This window comes from Mugil cephalus, chromosome 3 (genome assembly GCF_022458985.1).
Source record: "Mugil cephalus isolate CIBA_MC_2020 chromosome 3, CIBA_Mcephalus_1.1, whole genome shotgun sequence".
Classification (NCBI taxonomy): domain Eukaryota; kingdom Metazoa; phylum Chordata; class Actinopteri; order Mugiliformes; family Mugilidae; genus Mugil; species Mugil cephalus.
Window position 1 is genome coordinate 7,512,312 of NC_061772.1, and position 26,457 is coordinate 7,538,768.

A 26,457-nucleotide genomic window follows, 5' to 3' on the forward strand; every position below is an offset into this window, starting at 1 on the left:
GAGAGACAGGTCACGGCCAACAGCCTCTGTCTGACACATAATTGCCGATATTGATTATAGGTTATCATATGCTGCAGGCCATTTGTAAGATAATGCTGCAGGGGTTAATTTGTCAGCCATTAACCTTTTGGACCGGTAGATGCACGTGTAAATTAAGTTTAAAACAACTTCTAAACGGGTTACCTATAGCCTCATCCAATTAATGGAATGCTAACGTATTTAAGATATATTGTAATGCACAACACGGCGTGCAGGATGACAGTTTTTGAGCAGGAAGAGGTTAAGATTTCTGAAAAGAGGTGCCACATGCTCGCCAAAATCAGCCCCCCGTCTCAGCGCCTGCCACGAATTCTTGCGCTGACCCTTTAGAAAAATATCTCTTCATCTAAAAATGAGAGTGACATTTACAGGAAACACCTTTTCCTCTTTCCTCAAACCTGTGAAGTAGTTGCTTGCCTACATGCCTAGAGGACTCTGAAAGTTGATCCAGTCTGTCAATCTCAACTAATGGGCAAAGGAGAGGGAAAACTTTGTAGTGACTAAAGCTTCCGTGTGATATCAGCTTTCTATTCTTTCAATAAGTTCTGCGGATTGACGTGGTAACATGATGACAGGGTGGATCGCGCAGAGGACGAACTCACGCCTCACGATGCTAAGAATCAGCTTTTACTGGCAAAATAAAATTATACATAAAATGCATGATAGAGTGTGTGATTAAAATTGAGTTCATCACTGCTTTTGAGAGAAAATATCTTATATCTTCCTTTATGTGTTTTTCTTTAAAAAAGTACCGCTTAAAAGTAAAAAGGAGCAACGCTGCAAAGCAGTCAAACTGTTTCACCGGCTTCAGGATCATCACAGTTTGCCACATATTTTGTTTTTTGTTGTTTGTTGTTTTTTTTTTTATATCTCAGCGAGGAATAACACATCAAATACACAAAAATCACAGCAAAGAGAGAAGCTGTAACCTTTGTGAAAGTCGATCAGAGGCGATCAGAGGTGTAGAAGCACCTAGTACAGCCCAGAGCAGTAAAGACAACCCACTTCAACTTCAAAAACATGACATTTGCCACCTCAGAGCATAAAATGTGTCTCTCTAACTTGTACACCTGTAAACCTGCAAACCCACACAATGCAGAGGGATGCCGAGCTATTCTCATTCCAGCCAACACTATAAAAAGTTGCTCAGTTAACGGGACGGCGCGGTGCTCCTCGTGAGCTCCGCTTGTGTACAGTACGTAGTAGTGAGAATGTGTGTGAGGAGGAGAGACAGAGAGGGGGGAGTAAGTGAGTGGGTGAGAGAGGGAGAGAGAGAGGGAGGAGAGGGAGAGGGAGAGAGGGAGGGAGAGAGAGAGACAGTGTGAAAAAGTGAAAGCGTGAGTGAGTGCTAGTCAGCAAATCAGTCAGTCAGCCAAAGCTCAGTTGACAAAGTGAAATGGAGCAGGGTACCTGTTCGGAGCGGTCAGGTGGTGGGATCAGCTCTCCATCTTGGCATGCATTAATTATCCTCTAGAAAGATGGCCGCTCTATAGGCTTGCTTCAGACCGGGCATTCCTACTGTCCCACAGTCAAAGGAAAAGGATGGATAGGAGCAAGAGAGAAAGAGGAAGGGAAACGGGAGACGAGGAGAGATGAGGGGGGGGAGAGAGAGAGAGAGAGAGAGAGAGAGGGAGAGTCAGATCCACTGCTGCCCTGACACCATGACTGGTCCACGTGAGATTGATCACACACTCTCACACACACACACACACACACACACACACACACACCGAGGCCTCTGCAGTGACAGGGGGGAACTGCCAAGGAGTAGCATGCTTTGTCTAGCCCGGGGACACACATACGCAGACGCTCCGACGTCCACAACGCACATGCACACAATTGCATTTTAGGGACGCACACACACACACAAACACAAACACACCCACACACACAGACACGTGCACACGCTGACACAAGCGCGTGGCCTAAGACTCACACAGTGACTTTTCGGCATTAACCGTAATGAATTGTTTTATCTATTTACTTATTTATCTTACTGCTTTGGCTAAAACTGGCCTCAGCGTGCGTCATAATACTTTTTCTCATCCCGCCATCCACTCTGAGGATTTGGTGTTTCAGTAGCCTTCATTAGCATTCACTCTCAGCCCCCTTCACATCTGTTCAGTAGCCTAATGCCTGTTATGTTGCGGAGCAGCTGAAAATGGACAGCAAAATAAAAGGGGTCAAAAGTCTGGCACCGAGAAGCGAGAGGACTGTGATTACACACAATAGACAATAAAAGAGATGCATATGAGCAGCGGCAGTGTGCCTGGCCTTTGCACCTTCAGGGAGGACAAGGTTCACGCTAATCTCATGAATGCCTTATACACACACACACACAATTGCAAATGCGGGACATTTACTTGCAAACAAAACAATTGTCAGGATCCACCAGCGGAGTAAAAGATGGTATAATTGACATTTATATTCAAATATGTTTTTTTTTTTTTTTTTTTAAAGGCTTTTACTTTTTATAAGCGTGTATTTATGTTTCCAAGTTCAAGGTTTAATGTCACTTTACTTTAGTGTCATTTTTAAATAAAATAATTATGGACCGCATCCTTCCATTACATACATACTGTAAGTCAAATAAACATGAACCAGTGAGATATGAGCAGTGATGGAGATGTTGAAAATCAATTTGCATTGCATTACTCAAATATAAAGACCAGCAGTTCGGTTCTGCTGCCGCTTAGTAAAATAACATTTCCCAACCGTTTCCCTTCCGCCGTCGCCTCCTGCCACTAACCAGGAGGGGCTGCCTCAGTCAGCTGGCCTCTGTATGCAGATTGATCCAGATGGACATGGCGTTCAGACCTCCAGTCCCCCATAGACCCTCTGGCTGAACTTGACTCCCATGACTACAGATGGAAAGGAGGGCCCCTCACCTTTGGTGAACCCTAGGCCCAACGCCCTCGCCCCCGCCACAGCGGACCGCGGGCTGGGCCACCTATCCGGCGTCCAGCATTAACAATCATTGCAGATTACATTCAGGTCGCTTTCCCAACAGCTATCATCACAGATAGCTGATCAATACCGGGACATTATCACAGAACGCTTCCTCAAACACAGTGTCAACACGCGAGCCTTGGTCGGGGAGTGTGTGTGTGTGTGTGTGTGTGTGTGTGTGATCACTGAGGTGGAAAGGAGCCGTGGCCTGGCGGTTACGCGGAGGAGCCTCAGAGAGGAGAAACCTTTGAGCAGAGCTTGAACCCTGGGGGGCTGCAGGTTTGACTGGCTATGTTGCTGAGCATGCTGGGCCACAACTTAAAAGGAGATCAGAGGGTTGTACCTCAGAGCAGCAAAGCCCTCTTCCTTCCTCCTCATCTCTGCCTTTCTACCGCTCTGTCTACACACTCTCAGCCTGTGCATTATTTCATACTTACACACCTCTGAAACTGTGAACTCTGGACTAAATTCCTACAATTTGTGCAGAAAATACATAAAATATACAAGCTCCTTCCTGTGTAGAACACCGTTCCTTTTTTATATATATATATATAAAAGAAATGCCCGACACATACCATCATGTGAGAAATACAGATTTACAAATAATAACGTTTGCGCGATTATAATATGCAGCTATACTATACCGGGAAAAAAAATGTGATGTCTCTGGTGGATGCAGTGTCTTAACATCAGAGCCAGTTAGGTTTCAAATGGATTTTTATATAAGCAAACACAGGTTTTTCCATGGTATCCATGTCCCAGTCTTTTTCTAACCCTGTGACCCAAGGTGCTACAAGCAGTGTGCAGTCTGAGCTGTTGTCTTGACTGGCTTCCCTTAGGGCCTTCCTGCCATTCTAACCTTGTTTCTGATCCAGTCCTGCTATGTCCCCCTCCCCTATGTTCTGTCTGGGTAATGCCATTTTCCCACTCCCCCGGTAAGTGTCTCCCATATTGGCCTTATCAGAGGCCTATCTACACTGCACAACATTTACCTTGCTGGAGCCCAGCGGAGAAAAACCCCTTGTATCATCATCAAACACCAGTCAGCAGAGAGAAAAGGGGGGATTGAAGGACTGCGTTATGAATTATTAAGATTAAAATCTTTCTCATATTACCTATCCTTTCCTCCTTCCATTCCATTTTCTTCCCTTTCTTTTTTCTTTTTTGGTTAAATTTTAAAACATTTATATCCCTCTGTTCCTGAGTAAACGAGCTCCGGGCCGATTTTCCATTAAAAATAAAAGTTGCAGAGAGGAGGAAAGGGAAGAAGTGCGTAGCTTGGTCGGTTTTAAGGTTTTAGTCATCTTTAATCAGCCTGGTGTTTCTGCGCTGGGGAAAAAAAGAGTCAGATGAAACAACCGCGTAATGATTTTTTTTTCTTACTGGCTTTCTTCAGTCTTGGATGTTGAAAACTTAAAAGGAATGTAAAAGAAAGTCTTTCTTACCTTTTATTATTACTGTCAGTGAGTCCTTGCTCATTCTGACTTTGTTCAGTGGTCTAAGCAATTTTCTAACTTATTAAAAAAATGATGCATTAACAATGTACTTGCCATTATCCTGGGTCAGGTGTTTCTGAATGGTGGATTCATGGCTGAGAGCCAGAGTATTTCTTTAATGATAGTCTGCCTGTATCAAAGAGAGTGGCCTTAACCTGTGATATGATCTCCCTCTATTTCTCATTTTTCCTTGCAATGCCTTACCCACTAGTTTAAATTGCATTAATTCATTATGAAAAAATACCAGCATAGAAGCACACAGGCTTTTTTTAAAGGTACAACAGCAGCGGCTTCACTCACACAATATGAACCACAATCCTGTCAATCAAAAAAAAAAGAGTTTCATTTGACAAAGCCGTCGTAAAGAATGGGATTTCTAAGTGGTGCTCTAAACAAAGCATTTCTCTTGTACAACCGCCGAAGCTATTTAGACTTGTGGTTCGCTTCGTTTTAACAGTACAGCATCTGACTTCGCCAATTAATTTAACGGGAGATATAGAGAACACGGAGCCCTTTGATTGGCATAAAATTTACTTCAAAAGAATAACGAAATCAGTGGTTCTGGTGTTTCGTTTAAAAGAAAACTGCTCCTACTTTGACATTAATTCTGTCTTGGTAAAGGTTCGCCTCAAAGAAGCTTGTAGATTTTCATAATTCTGGCTATTCAATTCCACACATAAAGCACACAATGGACATAGAGAAGCTGAAGACCATTATTCAGGGAAACGACTTAAGTCTGACTTGCAGGTATGTTCTCTTCTCTGATGGGCCATCATAACTAGAGCGTGAGAGCAAAGGTCACAAGGCCCCGCAGGAGCCATTGGGATCCAGGAAATAATCCAAGCGCTCCATAGAGGGCACTCAGCGTTGGCTAGTGGACAAGCCAGACTGGGAGACGGGGTTAGCTTAAACAATGCGCGTATCCAACATACAGCCTGCGCTCTCAGGCCCGCTATTTATGATGCAGATACGATGCGGGGAGCTCACCAGTGTGGTCATACATCCTGAGTAGTGTGTGTTTAAATGTGCTCTTAATAAAATATTTCTGGGGCAGTGCAGAGTCGTGGTCCCTGCGCTCATTAGAGGTCTCTGACCAGCTTGATAAGTGCAGCTCTGCTCCATAATGATTTATTAAGGCTGGGGGTGGGGAAGGCTGGTGGGTCCAAACTGCCTCAGGACACTCCAACCACAGAGACATTTAAGGGTAAAGGCTTGGAATAGACGGTGCCTCTGAACAGATTTACATCATCCAAGATGCATTTCAAAATGAATTATGTAAGACCAAATGAAATACATAGGAGTTTCACAATTTTTGCCGCCTTTTTTCCCCCAGCCCTTTTTTCTGCCCTTCCGTCTTTCTGAAGCCCCTGCCTGAATCGCCTTGAGGTAAATTCATGCCCATTTGCTTTGTACAGCACAGTACTAATGGACAGACAGGGGGACATGAGGAGTAGTGTTTAAATATGAATGGAAGAGGGATGGTCAGATGCGAGCAAACAAACAAGGCGCGCTTACTCACAGGCCTCGGCCGAGCCGCGCCGGGCCGGGCTGACCTGGGACTGAGTGCAAATGCAGTGCAGACGAGTTGGACTAACACCTGTCAAAGCTGTGCCAGCGTTCTTGTGGAAAACACTCACTTTCATCTGTCAACAGGTTCTTTTAGTTTTTGGTTAGGGAAAAAAAGAAATATTTGGATGAGCAAAAAATCTGCAAGGAAGGATACAACGAATCAACGCCTCCAAAATGTCATCTGTGTTCTAGACTATGTTTTGCCGTTTAAGCGTATTGAAATAATTGCCGGTGCCAGAGCAGACATGCTTCAGTGTTGAAGGCCACATACAAGAGAGAAAAAAAGGCAACCGCCGTGTTAAATGAACTAGACTTATAGAGCAGGGTGTAAACAGGTGTGGGCTTGAAGCTGGTCAGCAGACATTATAAGAGCAGAGAGAGCATGAGAGAGCAGTGAGTCATGGAGGCATCTCTACAGAGAAAAGCCTGGTATCCTCCAGGAGAGGAAACATGCTTAGTGGTTGGAGGATAGATCTTTTTTTTTTTTCTTGCCACAGTTAATTTTCAAATCTCCAACATCCTATGGCTGTCTGTTTTTCTTCTTCTTCTTTCTGTTTTTTCTGCTTTCATTCTTTTCTCTTAAAATGAAACTGGAGCTGGGGCGGTGATAGTGATAGATGGCTCAGCGCTCTAACACTTTATCCAATCCGGCGCAGATTTCATCCAATAAAGAATCACTTGTGCACTCTCAAACTAAATGGAAGTCAGGCAGCGGAGAGAAAGGGGCTGCCGTGTGTTTCTGAGCTGCGAAAATCAAATTTTCTTAAAGCTGCCGCAGCAGCGGCTGGCGGAAAAGGCAGCAACAGCCATGACTGGCCAGGGCCACAACGTCTGCACACACAATTTAATCCATCACAGAGCGCCTGACACCATATCAATCAACCTTTCATCAGTATGCCCCCCACCCCCTGAAAAAAAAGAAGGAAAAAAAAACAATATTTCTATTCAATCACCTCTGACTGAACCGGGCCTGCAACCCGATGACCAATGGGGAGAACCAAAAGACTCCAGCTGGTTCAGAAATCTTTTAATAAGAAAGCACGCGTAAAGTAGAACACATGCAGTCTGCATGAGGAGCTGGTTTCTTAAAATGTTAACATCATCATCGCACTAGACAGTGACAGGTTAACAAATTGTCTGTCCTTCTTTAACTTTTACTGTATGACACTAACCTACCACCTCTCCACCTTACCCCCTCCCACCGTTGTCCTTTGTTCCGGGAATATCGTCCCTCTTACCCCCTCTGTATCCCACAGGCTGTGGCTCCAGTGGCCTATGATTTATAATTCATAGGGGCCGCTTTTATATGGGACCTCAGACTACCTGATACTCTGCCACTGGGCCTGTCCTGGGACACAGGAGGGGGGCTCTTCATTACGCCTGGCACCGGAGTACTAACATGACACCCGCCTCTCTGAAGAACAGGGTGCTGTATGTAAATTGGACATAATAATCTATTTTTCCCAGTCAGCGTTCCGAGTCGTGTTCCCGAAACAGATGCTGACTGTTTTTGTTTGTTTTTTTTCGCCCGTCGGCCATTTTGTTTTTCGGGCCGACCGCCTCTCGGCTCCTTACTCACGTTCTGTTTTGCTCTTTCCGCCGGACACCGCGAGCATTAGCGCGGCGCTTTTTGTCACTGAGAATTTCACTGAACTTTCATTTGCGCGCTTAAGCTTGGCCTTTCTCGTGGACGTGTGCGCCGGGTCTCTTTCTTCCTCCAGGACCTGTAAAGCTCAGGTCTCCGGGTATACACATTACTTCCTCTCTGTTTCGCCCTGTGCTCTGACCTCCCTGCATACCAGAAAGGTCTCCAACCCGGGCTGTGCTCTGTACTTGGTGCTCTTGGCCTAGGGCTCTGCTTGGCCTCCATGCTCCACTGGCTCCCTAAACCCTGGTGAAGCTCCAAAAGGCCAAACACTGTAGTTGTTGTGGATGCCCCACCACCCACCAGTGTCTCTGGTGGTGGAATTGAGGGGGGGTGGGGGGTGGGGGGTGGGGGGGGGACTGGCCTTGTCAGATTGCCAGGAGCAGCTCAAATGACAAAGAGAGAGCAGCTCAGCCTGGATCAGACGTGTGTATTATTGTTGTTGTTACTAAGTGCTCCTGACTAATTATTCCTCCCTCATTTGCAAACAGAGCTGCTGCTCATTTGCATATCAATGCAGCGAGCGGAGGGTATGATGTCAAGGAGTGCGGGTTAAGCGTGTGGCTAAGCTTGGGGAGCACAGAGGCCGTCAACCCTACAACAAACAGAAAGCCCCCCCCCTCTTTCTTTTTCCTCCGTGCCTCCAGAACCCACAACACTGGCATGACATCTCATGCTGTGTTAGTCTAATAAACAGACGAAACAGAATGGAAGATAGGCTGCTGTTTGGGGAGAGAGAGGGGGGGTGGGGGCGCGGGGGGTTGTGGTGGGACTGACATAGCGAAGAGCTCTCCGTCAAATCAGCGGGTTGCCCCTGGATTAGTTCAGTTGTAACACAACCCCACGCTCCATGGAGATCATTTAGGCAATTATCAAGAACAAGGGCGGGTGCAGTGTTGAACAGCTCACTTCAAAGGCCTACACCAGATGAACAGTTACAGCACACTGGTCAATTTCCATACAAGCCACCCTCCTCCCTCCCCGCTCTCCTTCACTCACTCCTCTTCTGCTTATGCCTCCAGGCATTTTGACTGTGCTAATGAACATAACACCCCCTACCCACTCCAAACACACAGCCCTAGCTACTGTATGATGAGAAGTTCACGACGCGCTCTCTCTACTGTCCCGCCGCGAACACAAAGAGAAGCAGGCCTCGGCGAAGGGACAAAAGTGCCTGCCAGACGCTCGCCTCATATTTGCCTCCATTAGCTGCGAAGAGCCGAAAGGTTCTGGGGATTCTGAACGTGCGGAATGCGCCTTCGCAATTTGCAAAACTGATGGGACGCAAGAATGGGAAAAAGGCGCATCGCTTTTCAAGTGAAAGTTTAGTAAGCTTTGAGAAGTTGACGGTAAATATAGCGGCTTTAAGCCGCATCTGAGAAATGAGAAAAATGACCACAAGTTGTTGGTACAGATGCACCTTTTAAATGAAGATAATGACTTAAAGTTTCCATTTTTTTTCCTGTCGGTGCAATTCGTTTTTATTTATCACAGGTGGCACTTTGATGAGTAAATATGCAAGATAAGCATTAGTAAGCTGTTGGAATAAAATGCGAAAAAACAAAAAGTCTAAATACGTGAGGAGTACATATTCAGTAGTAAGTATTACTAACTTAAATGCTTCTTATTAGTCACACAGTGAAGGTTTTATAAATACACTTACGGGAATAATAAGTATGACCGTGATTCAACATTTTTGTGACATTGCTACATGTCCAGCTGTCTCTCTGTAAAGAACACAGAGAAAGTCCAAGGAAAATGTCTTAATAAGGCTTCCTCTACTATTTCTGCTCACCAGAGGCGCTTCAGAAAAAAGCCCATATCACATTCTTTCTCTCTCGCTTTCACTGCTTGACACACACATTCACGAGGTCCGTGGCCCCGGACTTTCTAATCAGACTAGGTCATGTTTTATTGTAAAGATCCAAGACAAACATACAAGCAACCAGATCCTCCACTCAGGATAGAGTTTCTAATCATGCACTATAAATTATTCAGCCTCGAAAAAATCTGCCCTCCCCAAATGTTTATTGATGCAGGACGGACAGTGTCAGGCCGGTGACATGGATACGAATGCTGCCATCAAAGTTCGGAAGGAGCCACGGGGTGAGGCGGGGGGTAGGCCCGGGTCAGAGAGTCAAGGATACGTAGCCAGCGCATCTGATGAGAGCGAGAACTTCAGTCGCGGAGATAATCGATTGAGTCTGAGGATGCAGAGGAGCAGAGACATAATAGCCGACAACGGAACGAGACGCACAAATTAAATGTGTATATCCTCATGATAAAACAAGTGGAGGCTGATCACGAAAGTAGCTAAAAAATGAAATGATGACGGGGGCGATGCGGTAACAGAGGTCTCCTGTTTGCTCTGTGGAGATGAAGTAAGACAGGGCTGTACTTTCATATTTAATATATATTTTAGGATTAATGATGTCTCTATATATCTATAGTGAAAAAACATAGTTAAAAAAGGTTGAATTTCCTTATATATTGTCTAATTCTGACAAGTTATTGTCTACCAAACGTGATACCGCCTCCTTAGAGCTGATAGTTTAGAGTAATGTTGTCTTTGAATGTATAATATACCATTACAATCTCACTTTCTCTACCCATCTCTCTCCCTTCTTTTCTTAATATCTTCCCCTCTACATCAGAGCATGTGTCAGAGAAAACGGCTAATTTATATTTGTTGGAGATGTAAACTTGTTTAAGTCTTTAATAAAACAAGGATGAAATATCAGACATCAGCTGCAGAGCATGAAGGACAGCTTTTTTTATATCGCATCATTTCAAAGGCTGGGAGATTGCATGTGAACATCTGTGTGCGTGTGTGTGTGTGTGTGTGTGTGTGTGTGTGTGCCCTTTAAGTTTGCAAATGGTTTCATGGCGTTATTATTTTTTATTTGAAATATTTACCACTGGCATCAGCGACTGCATTAATCCACAACCCCCTGGCAGCAATTTCTCAAACATTTCACAAATGTGTTTCATATATCTTAACGGGTTATTGGCTTCATTTCTAAATAATGTTATAGTTTCAATGGAGCCGTTGCTGCACAATGGCAGATCACTTAGCAGAAATGGAGGGGGGGAAAAAAACGAAAATACAGAGAAAAAAAACTCAGCTCAGCTTGTGAATGAGATTGTTATTTTTTGTTTAAAGTTATTATGCATATATAAATGCTGTGTATCTGTGGGTGGATGGCTGACTTAATAAGATGGAGATTCTCACTCGCCTATGGTGGGAGCTTAGTGGAGCAAAAAAATAAATAAATAATATATATATATGCTTATCAGCTTGCTAGAATGTAGCTTCTGTCAGGAATCCAGGAAAAAAGGTAAAAGGGTGGATCAGGATTACAACAAAAAATAACTAAATAAAAAAAGCAGCTAATATCAAATCACTTCTCACAATTCTCTTTTAATAAGCAAAGCAAGTGTAAACTCCGAATCCAGCTAATGGAGCACCTCTTAGTTTGTATGTACCTGCTCTCCACTAACACTGAGATGGGCGACCAGGCAGCCAGGTGACCCTCGTGTACCACCTCTATCACGTGCGTCTTAGCCAAATCCATGTTCTGTGTGTATCTGTGCGTGTGAATATGTGTGGGAGGGGGGAAGGTTTGGGAGGACTTCAGGTCTGTTCAGCCTTCCTCTCTCTTTCTCTGCTTCTGCTGGGCTTTGATTTGAGCAGCGATAGGAGCATCGCTGCAGCGTGACACTCGTAAGAAAAGACAGGTCCGTTGCCAAGAAATACTTAGCGAAACACTGCCGGAGTGTTTAATACGGTGGAGGAGGTGGCGGTTCAGAAACCATAGGAAGAAAGGAATAAGACTGCGTTGTACTCCCCGGCAACAGCTGCGCATGTTACTCGAAACTAGCAAAATCAAAATAACCCCAAATCCCTCGGTTAGACTTTGAAACGCGCTGGCTTTTTCTTTGTTTCTCTCTTTCTTTTACATGTTGTACGCGTGCGTTTTCAATATTTTAGTTATATTACTTATTCAGTCCTCATGGTAAAAGACAGGCAGGGAGTAATCTGTTCCAACAGAACTCCTTTACATCAAACACACACCTGGTAGCCCCAGACTTGCACGAAACTGTTTCTGTTTCCGCACAGAAATAATGACCACCTTTCAAACCCACATTACAGAACACGTCTTTCAATCTAAAGTTACGGACGCGGCTAGGAATCTATACGACGCAGCAAACTTGCTAAACTGCAGGGAACCTGTTCTCCCCGTCCATTAAAAAAACATGGACTGAATTAAAACAGACGCACCTCAAAAGTGAGCATGAATGTCCCTATCTAAATCACAGCTGACCCTCATCTCAGCATCCCCGGCTGTGTTCATCATTTAGCATGTGTACTCCACTACGCGCCTGCGTTATTGCTTTATCCGTCAAAGGCACGACATCAGCAGATGGAGGAGTTAAAGCATGACATTGCCGTGTGCTGTCTTGTCCTTTAAAGCGATCAGAGCTGGCACCGCTCTCCAAAGACCAGGCTCGGGTCAATCACGCAGCCGGCGCAGCGGAGACGGCCTCCATCCCCACAGGAGCACTCTGACCCCCTCATCTAAATATTGCATGAATTACACGCGCTGGGTTTCCTGTACCGAGTTAACCACCGCTGATAAAGACAGATGTTCATCTTCTGCACTGGGACTTGCTAAATTTAGCCCCCATATGGTCATGCTCTTTACTCATTCCGCGTACGTCGGGCTTCACGCTGGTTCAGATATGTATAGACTAATGTGCGCTCGTATCTCTTTACCTGTGTAGGCATTCGGAACAGGTTAGTGGATTTCGGGCCTTGTGATGTGCCACGACATCAAGAGCTGATGTTGAACAATAAATACTCCACTATAAATACACGTCTCAATTAAGATGTAAGACAGTAGCAAACACTTCAAATATTGAAAAGAAGTAGAGACTCTGGAATCACCTCAACTAAAAGTCAGCTCCCACTAAGACAGGAGACACGTTCGAGTGCTTATTCAGTATCTGCCAGCCTTAAAGCGGGTCGGGAGCCAATAATTATCAGCTGGTGTAAGTGTGGAAATAGTGGCAGAGCGCTTTATAAATACTGACATGTAGATATCAACAAAGCCCATATGATCAAAATGCATTAGATTTATTGCCTGGAAGCAAGCTCCACATTATAAAGTTTAATCCCCCTGATCTATATCAGTAATTGTGGTGCATTACTTCTAATTACGGCAGCAGCATTGATAATCCTTTTAATACCGATCAGATAGAGGGTGGAATCAGAGGGAGGGAGGGCAAGCAGAGGGAGGAGAGGGAGAGGGAACACAATCACATTTTAAACTGCAGATGATTTCTTTATTTGCTGATTTAACCGTGTTGGCAAGGTTTTATTTTTTGAGCAGTTTAGGCAAACTGCAATGAAAATATTATTTTTTACAGGTATCTATGCCCAAAGTCCTCTTAATTTCCTTCTAATGCCTCTGTGGGACGGCAGCTGTAATTGTCGGTTGCAGCCTCTTTACAGCTATTGGGTCGACTGGCATTTAATCTGGTTCAGACAAACAAAGTTCTCAAATAATGACTTGAATTACACACCAACTTCTCCTCCTCCACCACAAATTTAAATTTTGATTTTAGGAACAACTTAATAATTAGAAATTAATATGACATTTGATACAGATAATAAGTGAACCATAGCGTGCTAACATGAAAAGCTAAGGTGGTTGTGTATTTTATGTTCTTCCATTAGCATTTGCAAGTGTCTTGTAGGGCTTCGTTGATGAGACTTCCATTCTGAATGTTTGATTTTCATTGTACACTTTTAAAATATAAATCTGTTCTATTTAGGGTCTTCATTGAGTCTTAGTTCTAGCTGTCTTGTCTCCTCACTCTGCCCGTACTCCATCTGCCCCCAACCAGCATGGAGATGCTGGGAGAAAAAAAAAAAAAAAAAAAAAAAAGATTATTTTGAAAATGAGTCTGGACAGGAGCTGATGGAAAGATGGTGATAAAAATGCAACATGGAACATGGGCTGAAGGCACAGAAAATAGATGCAGACCCCTCTTGTGTCCAGCTACCGAACAAAGTGTCTCCCTCTTGGCCCTTTACCATTTAAGTAGCCCCATCAAACAGCAGGCTGTTGGAAGTAATTAGTTTTTCTGAAATACACAGTTTTATATGTCAATAATGCATCATTAGAATCCCTAAAAGAAGCACAGCAAGACAGAACTAACACGAGATAAATAACTGAATGAAGAGAGGAAGTGTCTAAAAAGAAAAGTTAACTTTCGCTTATTTTCCCTTTGTTAGCCTGAGGAAGGATGTTAGTAGAAGAGAGAGGAAAACTCCGGCAATGCATGAGCTCCTTCATCGTGCTTATTACAGTGCTGCCCCAGCTCTCTGTCCTCAAGCCTTTCTGCGCCTCACTATTTTAACTACACCTGTCATTTGCGGTCCAGTCATTTTACCTCTATGCTCGGCTTTCTTTCCCCGCTTACAGGGACTGTTAACTGGGCCTGTCTGTCATGCTGGCTGGGGCTGGATCTCGGGCTGGGGCTGGGGGCAGATTTGGGCTCGGGCGAACGTCGGGAGTGGGGCAGGAGAGGGCGGGAGTGATTTTGGAGGGGAGGGTTGTAATGAGCTTGCAGCAGTGCGGGGCTATAGGAACGCTGCGTGGTTCTTCCCTCCACTGTGAGGCATCCATCTTAACAGCTGCAGAGATGGAGGAGGAGGAAAGAGAGGAAAGGATGCAGCAATGCAAAACAGATGGAGCGGATTGGAAATGTCTTGCTCCGAAGTTTTATTTTAAATCATTTACATTATTTCCTCTCAATTACCTGCCTGCATAATCCCATTATGGCGGGAATCAGGACGCTGGAGAATTACCCAAAGACAATGACTTAACATTAAAATGTAGCTATATGCTGTCACTTCCTGGTTTACAACTGGTTTAAACTCAAAGCAGCAGTCAGCTACGATCCCTTTATGCAGGACCAAAGCTACTCGCAGTGGGAGCTGTTGCCTTTTGCAATGTTTGCATTTGAGAGCCAGCTATTTTTGTGGGTATTCTGGCATTTTTAATTACATGCACTTTAAGGGTCCCCACAGAGACATTTTAATTAATAAACAGAGAGTTACCATGCACAACAAGAAGTGCAACTCCTCCACAAAATGCAGCACGGTAAACAGAGAATAATATAGATATCAGCACAAACCCAAGGAACAAACACGTCATCTTTAACTTTGTTTTGTGTCTATACACAGGTTTGTTAAAGGAAAGTACTGTTAGGTCCAGATGTATTTGGACAGTGACACTAGTTTTTTTATTTTAACTGTTTGTCTAAACACATTCAAAATACAGTTGTATACTCAATACGGGATTAAAGTGCAGACTCTCAGCTGTAACTTGATGGTATTCACATTCAAACTGGAGGAAGGTTTTAGGAATTGCAGCTCTTTAATGTGTAGTCACCTCTTTTTCAAGGGACCAAAAATAATTGGACAGTTGACTCAAAAGGTATTTCATTGGCCCCATGGGCTATTCCCTTATCAATCCTTCATCATTTAAGCAGGCAGAAGATCTGGAGTCTCGTGAATCTCATGGAACATGCAACAGACCATCCTCAGGTTGAACAAAAAGAAGAAATCCATCAGAGGGATGGTGGAAATGAAAGGAGCGGCCAAATCAACAGTTTGGTACATTCTGAGAGAAGAAAAACACGCCGGTCATCTGCCGGTCATCATGAAGATTGTATCACTGTCCAAATATATGTATGCCTCCCACTATACTAGTAGGCACTCAACAATGGAACATAACAAGGAAAATGGGAAAGGAGAGCTGCTCCTTGGCTTTGAACAGTCAAAGCAGTCAAAGCCCCCCTCCCCACACCCCCACCCAAGAGTGAATAAACACGTCTGTTTCTTCAGTGCCAGCTACCTTGCTCGCGTTGCTTTATTATTTCATTAAGTGTAAATCCTGTCAGTGCCATTCCAACCCCAGTCTGGTCCAGTCCTGCCACTCCATCCTCAGCAGGTTAAATTATAATTTAATTACCAAGCCTTAGCTGCATAAGCTGCTTGGGAGCGCTGGCCCCCCAGAATAATTTGAAAAGAAGCCCCCCCCCCCCCGATTCCAGCAGATCTGAGTCCCCCCGGAGGCCCACTTCAATATCCCACCTAATTATCTGCCCAAAATCAGGCACCTATTACAGAGAAATATCAGTAATTAAGTTGGAGGGGTGTTATTGTTTGAAAGTTCTTTACAGGACTTTTTTTTTTTGTCTCCTGAAGAGCTTGGTAGGAGCTGTAGGTGTGCCCCGAGGAGATGTTTCTTCAAGCTATTTCTATCACAGCCTTACTGTATCTGCAGTGCAGCAGTGATACTTTATCAGTGCTCTCTAACCGCACCATAACATCCTCTGACATTGAAGCGTATTCCTGGTGAGCTGTGCCCCCACGTGACGGCACAGGAAATCATAGATTTATTGAGCTCACATTTTAGCCAGAGCGAGTAGTCAGAACTCACGTATGCTTATATTTGTAATTAAAAGGCTATTAGTTTAGTTTTAATATCAGATTTACGAGAAGTTTCTCATTTTAATTCTGTACTCACAAGAAACATGTTAATATGCAACCGCCTCATTTGTAGTTTATGGGTCATATAAAGCCATATTAGCCATAATTAATGTTCCAAACTTTGTGTGTCGAGGCCAAATGTTTTTTTTGTTTTTTTTTCTGGAGGAGATAAGTTATTATTAATGATCTGCCTCCATCACATCATTTCACAAGATATCCACAGCTGGTGAGCTTTGTAATTAGCACTGAACAGCTGGAGTTTACACTTAAGCAACAGTGCAAAATAAGCAGTTTTCTCAGCCGACTATCAAAGAGAAACACGGTTTCTAAGTACGTAGTAAAGCCATGCAGTGATGCTGCGTCAAACTCTTAGATGCCAGAAAAACAAACCTGTAAATCAGCTGTGACAGTCATTGAGAGGGACAATGACAACTGTGTTTTTATTGTATTGTAAACACAGAAGAAATATCTTTTCATATGAACTTCCTTTGTCTGCATTTATTTGAATGTAAATACGACACAGCTCGCGCTGGTTTATTATTCCTTGTCAGATGATCTCTCACCACGAATGAATCATTTATGAGGGGATTTCGTTTCAAATAGAAATAAAATCATAAACTCTTATGGCACAGGTTGTAAAAAGCGCTATAAAAAATATGTTTCTGTCCCGCGAATAATGGTGTAATTTTCTTTGCACTAATTCGACACCACTAAATTGGGAATTTCATCTAAAAGAAGGCATTATACCAGACTGCGGGAAAATGTAATTTGAGGAAATCAGGGATCTAATATGGTTTATAATACCAGTGAAAAGCAGAAACTACTAATTTGCTATTCATACTGCTTTCATAACATAGCTACAGTTTAGTTTAACTCAACCATGTCAGAGCATAAAGCTCTGTTAAAAACCCTCTCCACATAAAAGGTCTCCTTTTAACACGGGTTTTTTTTTTTACATGTGAGACAAAGATAAGTAAATACAGAGGAGATAATGAATAGACTGGAAAATGAGCGTTGCCGCGCTGCACTGTTCAATCTTGGGGACAATTGCAGCGTTTTGGGTAAAATTGCTTGCAACCCTACCACCACCACCACACCCCCATGCCCATCACACACGGATGTACACACCTCCAACACACACCCGCACGCACACACACACTCTCTCATCTCACCCCCTCTCATCCTATAATCCTCTGGCAAAGCCCTCTCTGTCCATGCGGACCCCCCACCCAGAGGGACCCTGCCAAGGCAAATTAGGGAGGGGAGGGTGGGGGGGCTTTTGTTTCGCGGCACTCTGTGAAAAGAAAAAAAAAAAAATCCAAATTATTTCTTGAGCTGGAGCAATTTGACATGCTGTGATAACTGCTCTGTCAGAAACTTCTTTGACATCTCTGAAAGAGAAGATTTTCCACCACAAAACCAGAGCTCCATTTAAAAACAGTCTTCAAAAGAGCCACAAACTCATTAGGCTGTTTAATTATGGCCTGTTCGTGTCTCTCTCTCCCCTCGTCTATCGCTCATCTCTGTCAAAATAGAGGTAGAAAACAAACTGGTCCCATCAGAAGTAGTCGAGGCTCTCATCAGAGCTTTCTAGTTTCGCTTTTTCCCCCCACACGTCCTCCTCTCGGCACAATCTGCCTTTTACTTTGTCCCTTCCCTTTTGTACCTGGCCTTATTTTGTGCCTCCAAGAACAATCTCTCCCCTTCTTGCCTTCCGCTCAATCTATCATTCTCGCCTTTGTATTATCCTCCAGACCAATAAGTTGCCTTGTTGTCTTGCTGTTATTGTCAGTCCTTTGTATAGATGACCCACTTGTGTTCTTAGGGAAGAAATGTTGTTTGACCACAGCTTACTTGCTACCTTTCCCCTGCCTGCCAGCAGATAAATCTGAAACCAGAGCCAGCCAGTATTGAATGTACAATCACAGAGCAACGTAAGCAATCAGATGCAGTGGAAGAAAGAAAATGTCCTGTTTGTCTCTTGGCAGACGAAGATAACGGATTGTACCTGCAAATAAGAGCTACATTTTTAATGTTTTCACAGGCACGTGTGTACAGGAGAATAAGTAAATATTACTGGTCGAAAATTCACGATGTTTTTATTATTATTATTATTTTCAAAAAAGAAGTCGCCGATCATGAGTCGTGTGGCGTCATTTGTTTGCTTTGTCTCCTGTCCCTTGGACATCGTGTGAGTTCTCCAAGTGTGGTCAGGTTAAGGCAGTCAAAAAAAAAACAACACGTCAGCCTACATGTGCTTTACAAACAAGTGCTGTCTTTACAATCTAAAACTGTTAAAACTCTAAAATAGTCACCTGAGTTTTCAGCACTAGGGACTTCTATTAGTCTTCATTTTCTGACCAACATATACTGAAAAATTAAAAGCAGAGACCAAGATTCTGTCTTTAACCTCATGAGCATGTACGTTCTCAGACTCCAACAACACCAAAAAGCTAGCATTGACTTCCAAAGGGGTCCACCAACACAGAAAAGCACGTGGAGCACTTAAAAGCAGCATATAACCATGTATTGAACGTACACCAAACCCCTATATATCGATTTAGCGTGTATTGTGTTAATGAGGATGGGTAATTGGACTCTGTATTGTTCTTAATATATTGGACTTCAACTCATCCTAATCAGTGACTCTGTGAACATTCATAGTAGATATATTAGTGCAGTGTCCATTTTGAGTTTAACCCTAAAACCCAAGCAACTCTTCCTCTGTATTCTGCAGTCTTCTTTTACATATGCTCATAAAGTTATTGTCCAAACTGACGTGCTCAGTGGCGTTTGACCGGATCACAAACCTGAGGCACCTTCCAAGTGTAGTCTGTTTTTCCTCGGTACTAACAGGAGATTATATTTCCTCTTGAGGAAAATGTGTATTTCCTTCAGGTCTGCCATTGCTTTCATAAAAGAACACAGCCCTCTTGGTCAGACATCACCATCCTTTAAAAACAACACTCTCTGTCATCGTTTCGAGACTTGAGCACTAAACAGGAAATTTGACTTTTACAGATCCAATTACAGCAGCTCTGGCTCACCTCTCGCTTTTTTACCGTGCAGCAAACCATGCAGACAGAGCTCTACATCTTACTCTGCCCTGCTCAAACAGCGATGTCAATGATTATCCTTCTCTGAAGGAGATCCGCTTCCTAAAAAAGGGAGAGTCTCAGAGATATTCGCGGCGTGGCCTTCTCCATAACCTCTTCAGCATCACTTGCGTTTTTGAAAACACTCAATACCTAAATCAAATTGTGTCATTCAATACATTTTCCCACCCTTTGAGATCAATGTATTTTACATGCTTCATCCCTGTCTGCCAATATCAATGATGGAAGGATATCAATAATGACAGCAACATTTGTATCTGTATCATTTCGGCAGTAGGATCTATTCCTCTCCTGCCCTCATCTCCCTCTTCACCCGCCAGCAGCAACACAGCTCATGTTCAGCCAGGCGCGTACAGGATATTAGCTTCTCTACCAGCAAATTTGCTTTTCACATCTATTTCTTTCTTCTTCTAACCAGTTCTTGGATGGCTTGTTATTGAGCTTAGTGTCCACAAATGCCATTGATCCGAGCCACAACTGAGATCCATACTCGGGCACTTTAACACTCTCTCAGCGTGTTAGTAATACTAATCCTGCTCCACCGGCAGGCCCATTGATTTTATAGATTTCCCTGAAAGTTGTGATAATGATATATCATTGTTAAATTTGGTAGAACAAACTGCTTTGCCAATCTATCAATGAACAGAGCGTCTGATCCCAAGATGGCCTACAAATCCAGCATGGTGGTTTTCACACCTGAGATTTCACCGTCTAACTTTCCTCTGACACGCGCACTGACTTTTACACTAAAAGTGCACAAAACAGGGGCTGGAACTCCATAGTATTTCATCAGATCTGAATCAAGTATCAGATCCATTTATCAAAAACCCAATCCCCTCCCATCAAATCGCATTCAATTTTGATTTCATCGTTTGCAAGTAACTCACGTCATAAATAACTCAACAAACTGTAGTTTCAGCAGAAGGTATGTCTGTATTTACACCCTGAACTGGAACATAGTGCCTTTAAAAACAGATTTGTCATAAACTACCATCTACTATCCAACGAGATTCTTTTTAATGTACTAAACCAGTTCTCCAAAAAGGACATGCACTTGTGTGCGTGCAGACGTAACGAGCGACGTCACAGAGTGACACGCTCTCACCAGGACACAGCTGCCAACACAGCTGCCTTCCAAGCAGCCCACTTCATTCAAGACTGCCTACGTTTCCACATTGGGGATAATGATTAATAAAATATTAATGATGAATCAATAAGTGCTGGAGGTAAACAAAGTAACACTAGCTAAACTCAACTCTACACTGTAAAAAACAAAACAAAAAAAAAAAAACTAAATCATACCTACTAATCTTGTGCCACCAAAATATATGATGCAGCCATGCACCTCAAATTATGAGTTTATCACCTCGTGTAGGGGGCAGGATGTGGGGTGGCATATGGCCTTAAGTACCTATAAAACATACAAATTACCTAGACAAGACCAGACCCATAGAGGTGAACTGCAGAGAAAAATGTTTACTGCAGAAGCATGCTCATATTATAGCTGATGAAACATTGGGGAGCGGGGAGCGGGGAGTGGGGAGCAGAGCAGGCAGAGGTGAAAGATAGGGCTGGGAAGGCTGCGGTGGGGGTAGGGGTGAGGTGGCAGAGGGATGAGCACAGGGAATAGCAAGGTCTGGAGAGAGAACTAATGGGCAACACGGCAACAGTTCAAACCGGAGGCGCAGCGAGGCAGCAGTGGCCTGACACAGCTGAAGGCCTCAGAGGAGTGCCAGGCCTATTAGAGCAAGATAAGGGCCTGTTTGGAGAAAGTATCCTCTCAATGGTGCAATGGGCAACAACACAGGCATGGGCATCAATTAAAGAGAAAAAATATGACATAGAAGAAGGAGCGCATTAAATAAAAACAACAAACTGCCAGTGCAACTGCCCTCCCCTCTGAAGGACTGGGAATGGGCAGGGAGCATCAGTGCTGAAATATGGTCGATTTATTCTCCACAGCATTGTCGATGTGGGGGGAGTTTATGATGAGGTGCAATGTAAAGGGTAGAAAAGAAATGAGTATAGATGCCTCCTGGACACAGAGCTGCACACACAGATGAAAGATGAGAGGCACGGAGACTCACCTAAAAAAAGAAAAAAAAAAAAAACTCAACCACAATCTTTACGAGAAAAAAAAAAAAAAATCTTGCCGGTAGATGATTGCTATGATAACTAATTTAGCTTTAATTCACCTTCCATTCCTTCCCCTTAAGCCTACAGGCAGGATGTGATGTGCCAAGCTGCAGTGGCCTAGATTCTTTACAGTCCCGGACACAGCTATCATATAATTTGACCTGTTTCAAAAACCAAGCGGAATTAGAGGCATGACACATTAATTGGCAGCAAATCCCATAAATCCAACCCTACCTATCGCACAATTGCTATTTGCTGTCTAAAGAGGTCAGGCCTCGGCGTCGCCCGCGGGGTGTTTTACATCTTCCACCCAGTAGTGTCCTCACACGGTGCCTGTCCGCTGCCCTCTGGAAGGAGGTGTGGGTGGCAGACGGCCTTCATGAAACACTAGTAAACAACAGTGAGCTGAACTGACACATGCTGCTGATGAAGGGGGAAAACAGTGAGACTCTCCTGTTTTTGTTTAGAATATAGTGCAAGAGAATATATAGCTTTTCTTTTGGTTCGAGTTGGGTTAATGTGATTTCCGTTCCGCCTGTCGGTTCCAGAGACCCAGCTTTGTGAGCAGTGGTCAGGTGAAGCCTGGACTCAGCCCCCTATGGCCATTAGTGTGGAAAGAAGACAACCCAATAAACAGAGAAAAGCTTGATGTGCACAGGTCACTGCACAACCAGCAGTCAAAAAGCATCTTACCCCGGAGACTATTAAAGCGATAACATGCAGTGGGAATCTGAGGCCTTTAATTACTGGTCACCAACTGAGGAGACGCCACACAGATTCCGGGTGAATTCATGTTGGCAACAGTTTTGAGCATGCCCAGAGTAGAAGTTGTGGATGTGAACATATTCCGGATAATCCTGAGAAAGAAAAAAAAAATAGGGGGATGGTTTGACATGTTCAGGATAAATATTATCCAATAACTATTATTCAGTGCATCATTTTCTGTTTGCCAACCCCACCCTACTGTAGGCTTCAGCACCATTTCCATCGCATGCCATCTTGCTCTTTAAAAAGCACTGAGAGAAGAGCCAGCAGTAAATCTTTAAGGATTTGACTTGCAAAAAGCCCCTCATATATTGTTTATGAAAAAAAAAATGAAAAAAAAGCAAAGGTTCCCCTCCCTTCACCTGACTCCGAGCATGTTGGTTTTATTTACTTATTTTTAGACGTGCACTAGTTAGGCAGAGGCATACTTGTCTGACTACATCTTTACAAATAAAGACAGACTGTGTCCTCATCTGTCGCGTCTCATAAGGAGAGTCAAAACTATTCTATCCGCGTTAAAGATTCCTGGGTGACATTTTCAATTGAGTCAAAGCAGCAGTATTTTGTACTTCACCCCTTAAGAAAGAACATAAAATGGGGCTAGGATTTAATAAAAATGCAGAAAAGTGCCATCATAACATTGAAATATTATTGGGGGGGGGGAGATTTAAAAAGAATCTGTCACCATGTGTCAGCGAGATCCACCCTGCAGAAACCTTCTTTTGTTAGGAACATATGGAAGAAAATGGGCGAGCGGGAAAATTACCCTGCATAATTGGCATCCTGATCAAGGACAGCCATGGCAGCCGAACAATACAACCTTTAATTCATCTGAACTCATTATGAGCTACTGCTATAATGTCAGACCATATTAGAATAAATAGTGACAGAGAGCAGGGGAATCAAACACTCTGCTGTTCAATGCTTCTGTTGACTGCATGAACGACTAAGGCCGAGGGAGACTGAGTCGGCGCGGGCGCCTAAATAATAAGGGACAGTTACATGTTAGGAGCCTCTGTGCGCGAGCGTACCTGATCACTGCTCATCTTAAGCATGACCTTGACACATAAACGTGACACCGTGCACGGGGCTGATATTAATATATTTCCTTTGAATGTGACCGTAAAGGGCACGGGAAGAAGTGAATTGTCAGAGTAAGACGCTCGTGGCCCCTACGGGACGAGCCTGTTCCTCCCGTGTCCACAGCAGGTAATGGACGCCTTACAGCTGAGTCGTCGCCCTCCGCGTTCGTCGTTGATGGCACGGAGCGACGGCGGAAAGCATCCGTGGCTCTATTATTTATCTGGGTGGGGTCGGCAACATGCAATGCGCTGGCCAGGAGAGCACCCATCACTTCGCAAGGCGCGTGGCACACATGGCACAAATGCATTTCTTGCAACACATAGCAGAAGTACTTTTATGAATTGTTTACTTTTCCTGCTGCTTGGTGTTTCATTGGTAAGTTAAGAGCTGCATTTGTGACAAGACAGTGAACTCCCATATTAACTCCTTGCGTCTAGTGTTGACTGTGACCCGTTGGTGTCTGTCTTTTTCAGTCTGTAACAGTAGTTCGGCTGCACGGAGATACGTCAGAAGGTGTGTGTGCTCCTCCTCTCCAGACCGGGCCGGCTCTGATTAGCTCCCTAACCGACACAGCACCTTTGTTTTAATCTGCCTGTCCCTGACTTGCCTCGGCGCCGTCTCATTTTCCCCCTGCAGACAGTGAGGAAAGCTCCCCGCGGCCAGGCAAAGACCCTTTTCTCCTAATCTCCTGAAACACCAGTGCAACACAAAAATGTTCTCCTGAGCTCCTGTGAAATATCTGTGAAATTAGCGAGAAGTGCTCAAGTCTCGGCGCAGAACCTCTTCTCACCTGGAAAATGAGCCTGTGCTTTTACCATCTACCTTGATACACGGTAAAATGGACGCCACATGGACACGGCTGCTGAAGTGGTAATATACTTCTTGCAAGGGATCAAATTGTCCTCAACACCCCTCCCCTCTTTATTACCCAGGATACTCCACTAGTGGCGGTGAGTGTCTTCATTGTGCAGCTGATAGTCCATCTCTCATTAGCTGCCAGTGTGTGGAGCAGAGTGGGGCCAAGACACGTTTTTATGGCTAATCTGATATATGGTGTCGAAGACACTGCAGTCTGGCCCCAGACCAGGATACAGACAGAGGTCACCGGGGGCCGGGTCAGGAAAATGACACACTTGCACTCATGCACGCACATGAACATTCGCACGTGGAATACGTGGTGATTGGTGGTTGCACTGATGGTGATATTCCGTGTGATTGAACGGATCGTAATCTTTGCAATATTGACAAAAATGTCATGTGTTTTTAAATATCTACTACAGCAAGTTCATCCATTTGATCTAATTTAACAATTTAGCTTCAAAAATTGCATTTACCAGCTCATAGCCCACGAGCAGGGGCTATTTAGAGGTGCAGAGGTCACTAATCACCCGTTGGGGCCTAATGCTGTCATTTGCACCTCCACACATGGCCACTCCAATTATTCCACAAAAACCAGCCCTGTACACACCCACACACCCTTGCACATTACAAGGACAGGGCACAGTGGTGACTGACACTCATAGGAGCTCATTATCACCTTCCGCTGGCTGCGAATGGCTTCTTGTTCTGGGCACCATGAGGGACCCCGGCTACGGGTTTCTGCAGCCAGTCAGAGAGGAAGGCTGAGTGCCTCCTCTGGTTTATCTAGCTATTGGCCTTGAGCCTCAGCACCAGCCTCCTCAACACTACAGGATACGCTCTCTAGCATGAAGACATGATCCGAGGAGAGGGCAAGTCTACCAGTCAAAGCTGGCAGGTACAATTGCACTGAAAATCACTCTAAATATGCTCCTAAAGGATCGCAGGGCATGGGAGATGTCAGCCCCAGTCCCATGCAGTGAAATATGTTAAGAGTGGAATCGAGCTCTCCTTTGGTCTGGCATGCACAAGCACACAATGCTCAGACTCCCCCACATGCGATTACACACTCGCTCGCACTGCTCGCGAGGAAAACTTGTGTACATTGTGTATGTGCGCGGATACAGCAGATGCTCACGCACACATTTACCAGAGAGAGGACAGATGAAGCTGTAGGGCTGATTCTGCAGGTTTTCCTCCTGGCATCAAGTCCACTCAACTGCAAAGACATTTCCTCATTAGCCAACCTCAGCTTTAGACAGCTGTGGGGCTTAGAGAGTGTTCATATAACTGTATATATGAAGGTGTGCGCAGCTACTGTGTGTTTGCGTGACTGAAAGAGGTTAGTGTAAATGCCGGCGTGTGTAAACGGATGGCGGCGAAGGGAAGGGCGATAGGGGCTCATTGTTTCGCAAAAGTAGTAAGAAACAGCAACATTTAAATCACAGTATAACAGCGCGCCAGCAGGGCTACCAGCTCGACCTGCATCTCTGACCTATCACCCGTGTGTTGCTAACCCTAACTGCCAGAGGTGCTGGGCTGTGCGTCCTACGCCGGCCCGGGCTGGCCAATGTTCCCGAGCCAGCCGGAGTCAAGGCTAGGGCCGGAGCTCCGAGTGAGGCGCTACATGTTTTAGCCAGCCCCGGCCCACCGCAGAGCAAGAGAGATGGGGGATATGTAAGAGATAAATCACTAAGAGCCTCACCTTGGGTCACCGATCACACCAAAGGCCACCGGCAATCTCTATTTGAAGCACTGCATTTGCTGCTTCAGGGCTTTGCTCTCTGGCCTTGCTATAAATCAGCATACACCATCTAACACCATCTCTCCCTTGTAAGACTGTGAATATCCGCGAAACCGTGCAAAATAATACCAATACCAAAGCACTGATTCGTTTTAATTCATCACAAAGTCTGAATACATTAAAGCCGGTATTTGAAAGAAAAAGTGTGCCATTTAGGTATATCATGTTGTAAATTATACGGATAAACCTAAAACAATAACAAAACAGACTGATGCCGTGTTAGAGTTAAAAAGAATTATAGTGTAAAATGTAGCAGTGACACTACTCCACATGTGATGAAAGCACTAATCCCGGTGATAGTGTTATTATACTGTGTCACTTCACTGCTAATGACACACTAACGGTGGAGTTAATGGCAAATCGTGACAACATCAAAAGGGCAAGAAAAAAAGTCCACGCACATTAGAAAAGTTCTGTGTTTGCCAAAAACA

The 26,457-nt window shown here is 44.2% G+C and overlaps 1 protein-coding gene across 2 annotated transcripts in view; it reads right to left on the reverse strand.

The window, feature by feature from the left end:
- Nucleotides 1–26,457, reverse strand: part of zfhx3b (zinc finger homeobox 3b) — a 316,707-nt gene that overhangs the window by 220,778 nt on the left and 69,472 nt on the right. Inside the window, exon 1 of one of the 2 annotated variants that reach the window (XM_047580258.1) lies at nucleotides 1,450–1,555. The exons of the other annotated variant lie outside the window; for it this stretch is intronic. The gene's annotated coding sequence lies outside the window, so the exon portion shown is untranslated. Of the gene's footprint in view, nucleotides 1–1,449; nucleotides 1,556–26,457 lie in introns of those variants that run through there. 2 annotated transcript variants of the gene reach the window in all.